General features: G+C 40.4%; 1 protein-coding gene and 1 long non-coding RNA gene across 21 annotated transcripts in view; one reads left to right on the forward strand and one right to left on the reverse strand.

Annotated features, from left to right (window-relative positions):
• SPIDR (scaffold protein involved in DNA repair) overlaps nucleotides 1-14,619 on the forward strand; it is a 491,719-nt gene that overhangs the window by 116,415 nt on the left and 360,685 nt on the right. The gene's annotated exons all lie outside the window — the stretch shown is intronic.
• On the reverse strand, nucleotides 341-12,834 carry LOC129042301 (uncharacterized). 2 transcript variants are annotated; one of them, XR_008504101.2, is made up of 3 exons: nucleotides 12,650-12,834; nucleotides 12,058-12,153; nucleotides 341-1,719 (listed from the first exon to the last, which is right to left on the reverse strand). It is a non-coding gene; the product is annotated as an uncharacterized LOC129042301 (long non-coding RNA). The 2 variants fall into 2 exon arrangements; XR_008504102.1 differs by having other exon boundaries at nucleotides 783-883; nucleotides 12,650-12,828.

The following is a 14,619-nucleotide window of genomic DNA, read 5'->3' on the forward strand; positions in this document are numbered from 1 at the left end:
GGAGTTGAGAGTCAAAAAAAAAAAAAAAAAAGATTTTGCTAGGGAGATCCCACTGCTGAGTGCAGATGGCTTTCTGTGAAATACTGAAAACTAAGATAAGATTTCAGTAATTAGAATTAAAAAGCAGATCCTTGGATCGTGGTGTCATCTTGCCAGCCATCTTGGTAAACATGCTGTGGTCTTGATGAGACAAGAAAATTGCCATGTGTGGGCATGTTTTTCATGTTTGCCTTCAATGCACATGTCTTTTCTGTGCAGAAGCGGTTAACATATGACTAACCTATGGAAAAGAAGGTCATGTGTAGTCTTTTATGACAAATTATCAATAGTCTCCTTGTTAATATCACTGATAACTTTATACAGCCTATTGAGTGTAAAACATACATGCAATATTCAGTTTCCTGTTTAAAGATGGAAAAGGTCTGTTCTGTGAATGTTTATTAGCATCAAAGAATTCTGGCCACGATTTTTAAAAACTGAAAAGGGAAATAAGTAGGTGAGATACGAAGTCCCCATATGGTTGAAATGTCTAGAGATGAAAGGGCTGGAAACAGCTTCTATCAGAGGTTTGTTAGAACTTAGGAAAGTTGTAGTAAACTGCTATGATGCCAGATAAATGACTGGTAATGTGTCTCTGTGTCCAGTATGTGTTTCATAGGCACATGAGAACGAACAAACTTTAGAAGGTAGCCATTTATTTATAGAAACTAGAAGCTTATTGGGGAGTGGGTTTGTATATGAAGAGGACATTGCAGGATATCATAAAATGAAGAGAAATGTGACTAAGATTCTCACATTGTGCAGGAGCAGGTGAGTGAGAGTGTTCTTCCTCTCTGTCCCTTTCAGTTGGTGTCATTATCAGGTATTTTTTCAGAAAAGGTTTCTGCAAGGAGTAAGAGAGGCAGCTTCTAACAACAAAGATTACACAGACATGATTTACCTTTTGTTGACTAGCTTTACCCCAAATTGCATTGTTAAAGTTTTGAATTTATAATTAATGATAGCGTGGACTACTTAGTGTTTTAACTGTATTTGAGACCACAAGTAGTTTCTTCAATATTTTCTCAAGCCCTTAAGACACTTAATTCTCCCTCTTGACTTCCTCTTCATCTTAGAAACTGCAATTTCCTTTGTAGGAACAACTTCCTGCTGGGTGCTGCCCTCTTTGGCACTTCTGTCTTGGGTGCCTATGTTTTTATCTAAAGCCATAAGTGCATTGCAACACTAGCCATTTCATCATCATGTGAATTGAGAAAGTCTAGCAGGAAGTCACAAGTTGATTGTCCCCAATACAAGCCCAAATGTTTCTTGGTTGCTGTGTCATAATAGGCAGTTGGTGTTCTGAATGGCAGTTATGAAGAGGATACTTTGTAGAAAGTACTTCTTTTCTAGAGATATATTTAAGAGCCTGATCATTGGAGAACAAAATGCATGCAGAAAGGAAATATTTTAACCACAGTCTAAAAAATATCTTATGGTCCAGTGCTGTTTTCCCTTATAGTCATATTAAATTCATTAATTTCCAATGGGGACTTTCTTGGTTTGTCTGGGTTTTTTTTATTTTTTAAGGGGTCTCTACCCCTCATTTTAAGGGAGAGTCTTTTCCTTTAACACAATGTAAAGAAATCTCTCTTTTTTTTTTTCATCTTCCATTCTCTTTATTTTCTGCACTGCAAGTCTCTTCTGTTAGTTCCGCAGGACCTGGCTTCATGATTGTCTCTGAAAAAGATGGTTTTGTAGGCACAACGATAGGTCAGCAATAATTAACCTATGAATTGAGTGGTGATTACAAATGTGGTCTTGGACTCTAGAGTGTCTTTTCCCGTGTGTAACATCTTATGGAGAAAGAAATCTGTCTCCTCAGAAGGCAGAAGGGACCTCTTTAGTTGCCTTCTGTATCAACTGCATAGGAGGCGCAATGTTGATTTTCTCTGTGTTGCTATTCATATAGAGCAGTTGCCTCTAGGGCTCCCAACACATAAGAAACAGTATATCACAAAGAAATATTTTTCTGCTATTGTTATTTAGAGATCAGATAAGCAGAAGCTTTCAGTAAGTGAAGTGGTCAAGATTTTTTTTTTCTTTTTTCTTTTTTTTTTTATCTTTAATAGAGACAGGATTTCACCATGTTGGTAAAAGGCTGATCTCAAACTCCTGACCTTGGGATCCACCCAACTCAGCCTCCCAAAGTGCTGTGATTACAGGCGTGAGCCACCGTGCCTGGCCAGGATTTATTTATTTTATATTCTCTTGCATAGTAGATTTTTCTCAAAGAAGGGACAGACATGTATACAAGTTATTGTAGTACACAGAAATTAAGTAATAGAAACAGTATAATAAGTGGTGGTGACCAGCCCTCTGTGGCTTCAGAAAGACCTGTAGTAGATGATGCTAAAGTAGGTATAGGGTAAGACGAATTGTAGAACCTAGGTGGATGTCTACTAAAAATATAAAGTTAACCAGGTGTGGTGGGATGTGTCTGTAATCCCAGTTACTTGGGATGCTGAGGCAGCAGGTGGAGTTGCAGTGAGCTGAGATTGTGCCACTGCACACCAGCCTGTGCGACAGAGCGAGACTGTCTCAAAAAAAAAAAAAAAAGAACCTAGGTGGTTGCTGTCAGATTCACTCATCATAGACTGTTGGGGTGGGAGAAAGGCTTTACAGATGAAGGAAGTTTCAATAAAGTCTTCTGCACTGAGTAGGAGTTTGCCAGGCGAAGAAGAAAGAGGAAGGGCGTTCCAGGTAAAAGAAACAGTATGTTAAAAATATGAGGAAAAAAAAAAAAGACCACTTAACTTTCTGGTGGAAACTTCAGTAATTTGGTGTGGCTGAGTTAGGCATTTTTTTGTGGAAGAGCAGCAGGAAACGAGATTAGACAATTAAGATCATAAGGGTCCTGAATGCCAGACTGTTTGGTTTTTATTTATGCTTGTAAATAATAGAGTTTTTTTCATATGTGTGTATTTAAAAATCTAGTAACTGGCCACTGAATATGAAAAAAAAAATTTTAAGTTAAAAAAAAAACCTCACCTTTTTCAACCACAGTTCCCTGTAGCCCCTGCCACATTTCCTGCTCCTGCTTAACAAAGCTCGTTGAGATAGTTGTCTAGGTTTGCTGTCTCTAGTGTCTCCTCTCCCATCCCCCCATGCTAACTGCAGTCCAGCTTCTGCCTCTGACCTCCACTGTGCTGGTCACCAAGGACCTACACAAGGTAGAATCCAAAGGCAGACTGTCCAGCCTACATGGCTTACAAGCAGCACTGGGACTGTTGATCACTTGTGCCTCCTTGGATAACACAAGCAGGGATTTTTTTTTTTTTTTTTTTTTTTTTGAAGGAAAAAAAAGAAAACCGTTAAAGTATAGATGCCACTACATGAAACTGTTGTTTCAGTTACTGATACGTCTGTCTTTCCAGGTGAAATGTGTGTTGTGGTCCAAAGAAGTTTGAAAAAAAATTGAAAACCCTTATGTAGATCACAGGGATTAAGAGCATGGACAACCTGGGCTCAGATAGCCAGGTTGGAGCCCACTGGTCACTAACTGTGCCTGGAGCAACTTACTTAACCTTTTTGAGTCGCAGTTTCTTAGGTGGCTTATAAACAACAGAAATTTCTCAGTTTTAGGGGCTGGAAGTCAGAGCTCAGGGTGCTAGCATGGTCTGGTTCTGGTGAGGGCCCTTTTCCAGGTTGCAGTCTGCCGACTTCTCATACACTCACATGGCAGAAAGAGAACAAGCTAGCTCTTTGAACTCTGCTTATAAAGCTCTACTCTCATGACCTACTCACCTCCCAAAGGCCTCACCTCCACGTTATGGATTAGATTTCAACATGAATCTTGGGGGGGAGACACATTCAGTGTAATGGTTTACTTCTCTGTAAAATGGGTATAATAATCTCTATCTCATAGGGCTGTAGTAAGGATCAAAAGAGGTCATGAAATAAAGCCTCTGTTACATAGTGCATTGCTTCAAAAAATTAATAGGAAGTAACTGGCTAGATTCCACCAGGTAAGACAGAAATCTTCTGCTTGGAGCTTTCTGGGATGTGTTAATCTCCTTTCAACCTAACCGCTCATATTGTTTGTCCCCTGGTTCTGCCATATTGACTACATGGTGACTCTCCAAACATGGTGGACTATTCAGGTGTTCATTCCTCCATCTCTGTTCTCCTGCTATTGCTTTGCAGGAGCACCCTTCTCTTCCCAGTCTTGGCCCCAGCCTATGAAACATTTACTCATTTTCAAGTCGCCTCTTCTGGGAAGACTTCCCCATCAACTTCCATGCCTAGAAACTCAAGTCTGCCCATGTCCCTGATCTATTACAGCACCTGTGACTCTGATGTTTTTGATGTATTTGCCTTTCTGATCCTTCTTCTATACTTTGAGTTTCTGAGGTCAAGAAAAATGTTTTATTTATCTTTTGTCCCCAGCCTAGGACATTGTCAGGCTCATAGTAAACATGTAATTAGTGTTTGATGAGTGAATAACGATAGGAAAGCTTATCTTTGCATAGCCAGTGCTAGGCATTAGGGAGACAAGCTACTATCCCTGTCCTTAGGAATTTTAACTTTGGGAGTCCAAGGTGGGCAGATCACCTGAGGTGAGGAGTTCGAGACCAGCCTGACCAACATGGTGAAACCCCATCTCTACTAAAAATACAAAAAATTAGCCAGATGTGGTGGTGCATGCCTGTAATCCCAGCTACTTGGGAAGCTGAGGCAGGAGAATCGCTTGAACCTGGGAGGGGGAAGTTGCAGTGAGCCGAGATTGTGCCACTGCACTCCGGCCTGGGTGACAGAGCGAGACTCCGTCTCAAAAATAATAATAATAATATAATAATTTTATAGTGTCTTTCATTTAATCCTCATGATGACTTTGTGGAATAGGTATTATTCTTTTACAACTTTTTAAATTTTAGATTCATAGGGTACATGTGCATGTTTGTTACATGGGTATATTGCATACTAATGGTGATTGAGCTTCTAGTGTACCCATTACCCAAATAGTGAACATTGTACCTGATAGGTATTTATTATTCTTTCTCTGAAGTTGGAGACAGTAAGGCTCAGAGACTTTGCAAAACCAGGTTATACCACTAACAGAACACTATGCCTGAAATTCTTAGCAGGGGTTAAGTACTGTGCTAGTCATGAGGGCAATGAAAAGGAAGAGGTGATAGGGCTAGGATTAGGATTAGGATCTTCAAGAATTTTATTTCTTAATTATGAACCTTGTGATCTAACTGGAAATTGGAGATACACCTGAAAATATTCAGTGCACTGCTGCGGAATGTATTCCTGGAATGATAGTATAAAATTATTAAAAATCTTCAGTTCACCAGAGAAGTAATATTTCAGATAGGAGTCTCCTATCTCCTAATTGAAAAGCATAAATTAAAAAAAATCACATTTGTTAAAAATTCCATAGACTAATTTCCTAACTTGCCAATTTTTATTTCAAAAGAATTAGAGACTATCATTGTGTCACTCTTATTTAGGGTATATTAAACATTTCTGATCCAAGCAAAGTTTTACTTATAGTGTGGAGAAAATTGGGCATATGGTTGGTACACATTAGTACTTTGTGTGGTGTTTGGCAATTTGAGGGAGATGTGCATTCAAAGCACTTGAAATTTCAAGGTTTAAAATGTGGCAGTAGTTTAGGTGTGATTTTTTTTCTTTTTTAAAAATTTTTATTTTGTTAAGTTCTGGGGTACATGTGCAGAACACGTAGTTTTGTTACATAGGTATAAAAGTCAGTGCTTTATGTGGGTGTGAAGTATATGCTCTAGCCATATTGCTTCGGTGATTTTCAGTACATTAAAAGTAAGTCATCCATCGTCTTTGCAAATCAAGGAGGGTGTTAGTGGTAGGCCCAAACTGCTATTATTTAAAACTTCTGTAGAACTCACATTAATATTTGATTGTGTTGAAATGCAGTTTTCTGGCTTCAAATCAATTTTTTAAAATTCCAAATTAAAAAGATAAATCAAATGTGAATGGTAATGATTTTCAGTTATTAATAAATATACAGGGGCACAGGCCTAGGAGAAATAAGTTGTGGTAAGTGCTTACCCCTGAGGTTTACTTTTTAAAGTGCTACATACAGTCAGCCCTGGTAGGCATGTGTTTCTGTTTTATTTGTTCTTGTAATGAAAGTTGAGCTGTTTTTGACCTGTTGGTGTATGCTGTTTTAGGTTCGTTTGTTTTATTCATTCTAGGTGTGGTGATGGTTTCTACTGAGACATCTTTTTTTCTCTTGTTCATCTGGGAAGTTTAAAAACTAGAATTAGGGACAGATTTGGAGAAAGTCTATCAAAAGGGATTTTAGAAGAAAATAAATAGATAAACCTGACATTTCTCTAGAAGTTAAAACAGGATAATAGAATTAAAACCTTATTTGCTGGCCAGGCATGGTGGCTCATGCCTGTAATCCTAACACTTTGGGAGGTCGAGATAGAAGGATCACTTGAGCCCAGGAGTTCGAGACCAGCCTGGGCAACATAGTGAGACCCTGTCTCTTAGGGAAAAAGAAATTCTTACTTGCTTTATATCCTGAGTTACTCATTTAAACTTGTGAAATAAAGACTGTATCTATTCAAAAGTAATTAAACTTTATTGCCTAGAAATATAAATTGTCCCATTTTGGTTATATTTTCAAATTATTTGGGCTGAATTATTTTGTCTTGCATATGTAGTTTTAAGTCTAAATATCCAGTCAGGTGGACTTTTGGTTTACTTCTTTTTCATGTCTGTCAGAAGAGAATATCTTCCTGTTTGTCTCCATCCCAGGGGTCTTCATGAATTTAGTTTTAGATGCTTTCTTCATTTTTAGCTAAGTTTTAATCTTCTAATTTGTTATGGACAGCTTGGCTTTCAGTTATACCTAATTTAATCAAGGAGACAAAGCCTTCTGTGTCAAGAATGTGATTTAAAAACACACATTTAGGTGGGGCGTTGTGTCTCATGCCTGTAATCCCAGCACTTTGAGGCCAAGATAGGCAGATCACTTGAAGTTAGGAAGTTTGAGACCAGCCTGGCCAACATGGTGAAACCCTGTTTCTACTAAAAATAAAAAATTAGCCAAGTGTGGTGGTGGAGACCTGTAGTCCCAGCTACTCAGGAGGCTGAGGCAAGAGATCACTTGAACCCGGGCAGTGGAGGTTGCAGTGAGCCGAGATCGCACCACTGTACTCCAGCCTGGGCGACAGAGCAAGACTTGGTCCACCTCCTCCCCCAAAAAACCCCAGACATTTAATTATAACAGACAAGGCCAGAGAGATGTGTAGCCAAGGTTGATGGACAGTTTTCAAGGGATATGATTTTCTTATTTTGTTTTGTCTAGTTTAAAAGTTTTATTCTTTTGAGGGGCAGTGGGGAATAGATTGAGTTAAGAGTTAATAGGCTTTTTTTTTTTTTTTTTGAGCCAGAGTCGCACTCTGTTGCCCAGGCTGGAGTGCACTGGTTCGATCGTGGCTCACCACAACCTCCACCTCCCAGCTTCAAGCAGTTCTCCTGCTTCAGCCTTTCAAGTAGCTGGGATTACAGGCGCACACCACCATGCCCAGCTAATTTTTGTATTTTTAGTAGAGACAGGGTTTCACTATGTTGACCAGGCTGGTCTCGAACTCCTGACCTCATGATCTGCCCGCCTCGGCCTCCCAAAGTGCTGGCATTACAGGCATGAGCCACCGCGCCGGCTGTTAATAGCTATTAAGAAAACAAAAATAACAATCGTTTTCTAAAGCACGGCCTTCAAAGAAATAGGTTTAATTGTTCCATGTTCTCAAGCTACTAGAAAATTTTTTTTTAAATAGTGTCTGGCTATGTTGCACAGGCTGGCCTCGAATTCCTGGGCTCAGGGGATCTCCCTGAGTAGCTGAGACTACAGGTGCGCACCACTGTGCCCAGAAATATCTTGTTTTGTTCAGTTTCTTTTAATATAGTTGTCATTAAATCAGTAAGTTGTAGATGATGAAGAAAGGAATTTGAATACATTTGGGGCTCTTACAAGCATTATTAAGAATCTAGCACAATAGAAAAGCTTTTTAAGTTTGACTTAATTCAAAGTTCTACATTACCTGAATGGTTAAGATTATGTTAATGCTGAGACAGCATTCCCAGGAAGTTTGTTATTAATCCCAGGAAATCCATCATTTTACATGACCTTAGGATAGAATTATTTCTAAGAAAAAAATCATTTCAAAATCATCTCTCACTGTGCCTTTTTAGGGACTTTGATTGTGTTAGACACACTTTGAGGTCTCTGAGCAACACTGAATCTAGGTAAATTAAACTTTTTTGTTGTAAGAGCCAGTTACAGGAACTGAGCAGGATTTGAAAAGCAAAAAGGTTATTTATTTCTGGCTAGCTTTAAACATGGATGAGATCACGTGCCAAGTAATGTGAGCAGCCTTTTGAAGTTGAGAGCAGCCTCAATTGCTTGCAAGGAAACAGGGACCCCAGTGTGGAAGGAACTGAATCACACCCCAAGCAGGTGTGATTGGAAGAGGATCCTGAGTTCCAGATGACAAGGCAGCCCAGCCAGGACCTGGATTTTGGCCTTGGGAAGCCCTGTGTATAGAACCCGGTCATGTCATGCCCAGCCTTCTGTTTACCCAGATAAAGTTTGAACAGAGCTGTGAGCTAATAAATGGGTGGTGTTTTAAGTTGCTAAGTTTGTGGTAATTTGTTGTGAAGCATTAGAAAACCCATACAGGGCAGCATTAACCAGTCTGGAATATCCCAGTGCCAGTGGCAGGATCCCATATATCAATGTCTCTTCAGAACATTTGATGTTGTACTAAGGTCATGGTAGGTTCCAATAAATAGTTAACTTGAATTTTCAAAATCACTATACTTGTAGTGTAGGTCATTTGAATTTTAGAGTTTTGTAGCATGTCAAGATACATTGAGTGATGAGGAAAAACATCTTGGGATTTTCCTTAAAAAAATTTTTTTTTTTAACCTAGAAAAGAAATTGAGAAACATCATTTTTATTGAAGTGCATTTTTTCTGGATTGGGGTTGGCAAACTATAGCTTACAGGCCAAATCTGGCCTATCACCTGTCTCCATAAATAAAGTTTTATTGGAGCACACCACACTCACTAGTTCATGTGTTATCTCTGGCTGCCCTCGCATTACAGTGGCAAGGTTGGGTATTTGTGACAGACACTGCATGGCCCACAAAGCCTAAAATATTTACCATATAGTCCTTTATAGAAGAGCTTGCTGACCCCTGTTCTGGACAGTGATTTGCTTTCCAGCCACAGCCACGTTCATTTAACCCTAAATGGCTTCCATCTCTGGGGACTGGTATTTCTTTAAGTCCTTTAAGTTATTATTTTTAATGTATTTAGCTATACCTGATTACCAGGGTTGTATAGACTGGTTTTTACATCTCACTGTACTGAAATGATAGGAAATGTGATAAAATTAATAAAATTCCATAAACTTTGTGTGTTTGGGGTCCCTAAGATTATCTCCAAGTTCAGTGATTTGCTGGAAGGAGTCCTAGGACTTAGAAGTAGGTATACTCATGACTGCAGTTTATTATAGCAAAGAAAGCAAGTGGGAAAGGTGTGTTGGGAGCAGTCTAGAGGAGACCAGGCACAAGCCTCCAAGTGTCCTGTTCCATGAGAGTTGCACAGGACACACTTAGTTCCTCTAGCAATGAATTATGGCAGTTCATTATGTGCAGATATTGTCACTTGGTCTTAACAGTTCAGGATTTTTATTCTGATTCAGTTTTGTAGATTCACAGTGCCTATGTGACTGACCACAGCTACTGAAACTGCAGTCCCTCAGGAGGAAACAGCAGGTTTCACCATAAATTATGTTGTTTGCACAGACTATGTAGACAGAGTGGTCAAGATTTCAAGCATGCAAACGTTTCTATCAGAATATTCCAAGAACTCAGTTCCCAAGTGGCTGGGTCAAGGGCCAGTCACCTGAACAGGTTGGAGCAACTCAGCCTGCTAATTCATTCCCAAGCTCTCCATAATGAGAATCTCTAGTGGCATATATTTCAGAAACACAACATGTTCTGCTAATTATATTACAAAATGTCCTTTTAGTGCCTTGATTATTTTTATTCAGCAGTATCTTATCTTCATTTAAGAAACACTTATATGATTCTATAAATCAAGCCCAGGATAACTTTATAGTACTTAAAGTTATGGGTAAAGTTACACCAAGATAAACATTGTTTTGTTTGAATTCATAACTTAAACCAAGTGTCTTCCCAAGAGTGGGGTTTCCAGCACTACCTTTGACATTTCTAATTTTTCTTAGGGACTGAGAGTACCTGGCACTTTTTCCTATAGTTCATGTTCTTGCATGAATATCAAAGAGTAATTACTTTCAGAGATGACTTATGTCCATAATATTGTTTTAGTTCATTGTGGCCAATAAAATTCCCAACAGTATATTAAAGACTTATCTTTTCACTATTGAAATAATGATGAAACAAGCATTATGAAACATGACACTTTTCAAATTCCTCAATACTAAAGTCCTTGGGAAATCACGCTTGTTGAATGTCATGGTTATGGAAAAATACATAGGACAAATTTGTTCTTTAAAGAGAATTCATTTTGCCTTTCTTTGTAATTGCAGCTATCAAAGTTATCTACATACATATAGATTTTCCTCTCTTATTCTTCTGGCTTCCATTATTTTCTAGACAGAGCCTGGTACATTGTGTGTAAGATGCTGTGTGGATAGTGGTGGTTCCTGAGATTTTTCTGTTAACTTGTGTGACTGTGAACAACTGCATATAATTCATTTAATCTTGTGTCAGTTTACCTCATTTGTCTTCTTTCACCCCAAAGTAATCTCATGAGGATTATTTTGCTCAAGTTTGATTATTTCAAAGAAGGATCATTATGTACACCTAAGATGGCAAGATGGCACTTGCGTAAAGTCCAGCTGGTGCCTTTGGAGCTAACCTTGGATCTTGAAGGGGGCCCTGGGACTCTGAAATAATTGCTAGTAGATTTGCTTTACAGTTGAGTGTTTTGAGCTCTCAGTGGCTCAACTTAATTGTGAACAAGTAGCCAGATGTAAATCTCTAAAGAGCAGAACCTATATTTTATTCATCTTTATAGTCCTCCTGGTGTCTGCGTTGAGTCTTGCTGTTATCTGGCCCCTAAACCCAAGGCAAACTGGAAGGGGCTCGTGGCTTTGGCATCAGCCAGAAAAGGCTATTAGGGTAGTCTCTGGCACCCTAGGAGTGGGGCCAGCGAGCAGAGCAGCCTGTAGCCAGAGGGAAGGAAAGCCCAGCTGGGAAGCAGAACTGCACTACCTCAGAGTCCAAAATAATGGCTCTCCACAGGAATGCCTGTGGGCTGTCATGAGATTATGCGCCTATATTCAACATATAATAAGAAGGTAGAAGAGGCTGGGCTTGGTGGCTCACGCCTGTAATGCTAGCACTTTAGGAGTGGGCGGATGGCTCGAGTCCAGGAGTTTGGGACCAGCCTGGGCAGCATGATGAAACCGCATCTCCACAAAAAATGCAAAAATTAGCCAGGTGTAGTGGTGCATGCCTGCAGTTCCAGCTACTCGGGAGGCTGTGGTACACCTGGGAGGCGGAGGTTGTAGTGAGCCAAGATAGCACCACTGCCCTCCAGCCTGGGTGAATTGGGTGAAAGAAGAAATGATGGAAAATTTCACTTGCAAGAGCTTTTCATTAAAATGATTAAAATATAAGATTTTAGAAAATTGAGCTCCATGAGGTGCAGTGAAACACTGGTTAAATTGTGGCTAAAGGAGTTTAGGAAAGACTGCTTACTGCAGACTCCTCGTAGAGGGCACAGTGCACACAAGCATATTCAAGGTTTCTGGGGCCTATGACAAGGCCTGTTTAATTTTATTCACATGAGTGTATTCAAGCCCATGTGCCTGCAGAGCTCCGTGTCCCCTTGATCCCTGTTGCCTTTGCTGCTTGTGGAGCGTCTGGGTGAGGAGCACCCCCTGGGCCCACAGCTCAGGGCTGTCCACTCACTGGTTACTGCTTTTGCTTTTCTTTATTGCTTTTGTTATCCTAGAACACTCACCTGGCTTGATTCCTCTGAAATCTTCTACCTTCTCAGGACTTCTCTCTCAATTTCTTCCATTTTCCCCATCCATTGCATAGCATTTTAATTCTTTGCCTTGAATAAAAATAAAGCTTGGCTCATAACCAGAAGCAACCTGTCTTGCCTTGGGTCCAGAGGCATAAGTGAACAGATTTATTTTTAAAACATGCCAATCGTGTTTGTTTCTACTGATTTTGAGGCCCAGGTTTTGAGTGTAGGTCTGAGTCGATGACCTCTCAGCCTGCACCACAGCAACGCGTGCTGCCCCTGCCTGGGCCTGGCAGAAGGCACCCTTGCAGCAGCTCAGGACTCACACTCACTGAGCAGGTTTTAAAACACACAGAATGGCCAGACAGGTCGTATCACAGTTTGTGTCAGAATTCCACAGGTGTACGCTATTTTTTTTTGGAGAAGGGGGTACTTTTCATCTGTGATCACTGCAGACAAGATGCGTCAGGACCTCGGAGGACCATATTGCTGGGCGGGGCCTGCCGTTTGCTGTGGAGCCCCCTTGTCTTGGTCACTGCCACCTTCTCCACCCTCCACTACTGCTTGGTGAACTTTGACTGACCTGGCAGGTGCCTTTCTTGAGCCTCGTGATTCCCTTCCCCTCTTGCCCTGCTGTCTCTCATTTCTCCTTGGGCTCCTCAGAGCAGGTGCAGGGCTGACGATAGGTGGAGGGGGCTTCTGTAAGCCAGTCCATAGGTTTGAGTTAAGTTCTCTCCTTCTCACTGGGCTGCAGCTGAGGTTGGAAACATGTATCTGGTTTGAGGAAGGCAAGCCAGGTGGTTTTCAGAGGTGTAACTATGGGTGTAGCTTGTTAAACCTGTTTACCTCAGAAAAGATTTTTTTCCTTGAATGTGTGAGAAAACCTGTAGCTCTTGTTTTTCCTCTCACTAGCTGGCTGATTTTCACGGATAAAGTTTCAGTCACAAAAAGCACACCATGTAAACAGTGAAAGTAGATCTCTTATTGGTGGCTTAAGCCTTTCTATTGTCTGGAATCGGTGTTGCTTTATTGGTTTTAATTCAATAGAAAATAAAATTTTGTTAGCAACTGGGAGTCCAATATACTCTTTATTTTGTGTTGTTTTGCTGTTCTTTTCCACACAACCAGTGAAGTTCTTAATGCGTAAACAGAGAGCATTCCACATGAATTAATGTGTGTATGTGTGCCATGACTGCACTGGGGTAATAGACCCATGGATAAAGACTTTGGGTCCCTCCCTCCTTCCCTCCCTCTGTACCGCTTGTACCCAGAATGATTCCTGATACACAGTAGGCACTCAGTTAATGTGTTACATGAATAAATTTCATTTTAGAAGTGGGAGTGGAAACGCAGGCATATGATAACCAAATCTATTGACCTATCAGCCACCAGTACTCTTTCATTCCCCTCAGTGTGAAGAGCAGTCTTGGTTTTGATGATTTTACTTGCCATGGTGTATCTTCTGTAGCATTTTTGTTGTTGCTCTTACCAGCCAACCTCCTTAAAACAGTGGTTTGTATGGGATTTAAAAGCTTCTAGGCAGCCAGGGCCTTCTCTTTGTTCTTTCCTTATGGTGCTACTGACTGTGCTCGTTTGTAGTGTGACTTTAAGAAAGGGAGGCTGAACTCAGGATAGGCAGGGTGAACTTGGCATAACACTGCTCTGGGTGTTCTCGGAAGATCCTACTGGGGCAGGTCTGGGCCTGGTCAGTAATTGGGTGGGAGGCCTCAGAGAGCAGAAACCAGCGATTGGCAGGAAGTGGCATGGGCAGCTCATCTGGCCTGCGAGTCTGGGCTCAGCTGGACCTGCCCCACATGGCACCAGGCACACAAGGTGTCCTCACAGAGCCGCCCCGTGGCACGCCTTTGCATGTTGGCCAAGACCAAAGACTTGAGACTTTTGTTTTTGCATGAAATATGAGTCAAGTGAAGTTTTCTTTCTTATGATTGGTTATCTCAAAGAATGATATTAGTTTAGTTACCATCCTCCCTTTGTTCTACCAGCTGGGTAGCATTTAGCTACAAAGGTGTAATTTTAAAATAAGGATGTGATAATTTATTAGTGATATTCCATTATTGCTCTTGGTGTGACCTTTCTATAAATTTTAGAATTAAGAGCTTTAATTTCTGAACATTAAAGAATGGTGTTTCATCTGGCTAATTTGTTTCATACCAAAGAGGCACTGCTTCATCTTGAAATTAGACTCCATGTCTTCCTGACTTGATAGCAGACACAGTTTTTCATCTAGGAGGGCCCTACACGTGTAGACTGTCATACATGGACTTAGATTAAGATTTGGTTGATAGGAACTGGGACACTGCAGTTCAGGGGTGGCACTTCAGGTATTCAGGGCAATCACAAGTTTTTCTGAACATTTCATAAAGAAATGCGTAGGTAAGATTACAGGAAGTAACATTAGCTTAAAGAGTAGCAATTGAATTATATAAAGCATTGTGCTAATTAATTTTTAAATTTAAAGTTTTTTTCTCTTTTTTTGAGATGGAATCTCGCTCTGTTGCCAGGCTGGAGTGCAGTGGTGTGATCTCGGCTCAC

Source organism: Pongo pygmaeus, chromosome 7 (assembly GCF_028885625.2).
Source record: "Pongo pygmaeus isolate AG05252 chromosome 7, NHGRI_mPonPyg2-v2.0_pri, whole genome shotgun sequence".
NCBI classification, from domain to species: domain Eukaryota; kingdom Metazoa; phylum Chordata; class Mammalia; order Primates; family Hominidae; genus Pongo; species Pongo pygmaeus.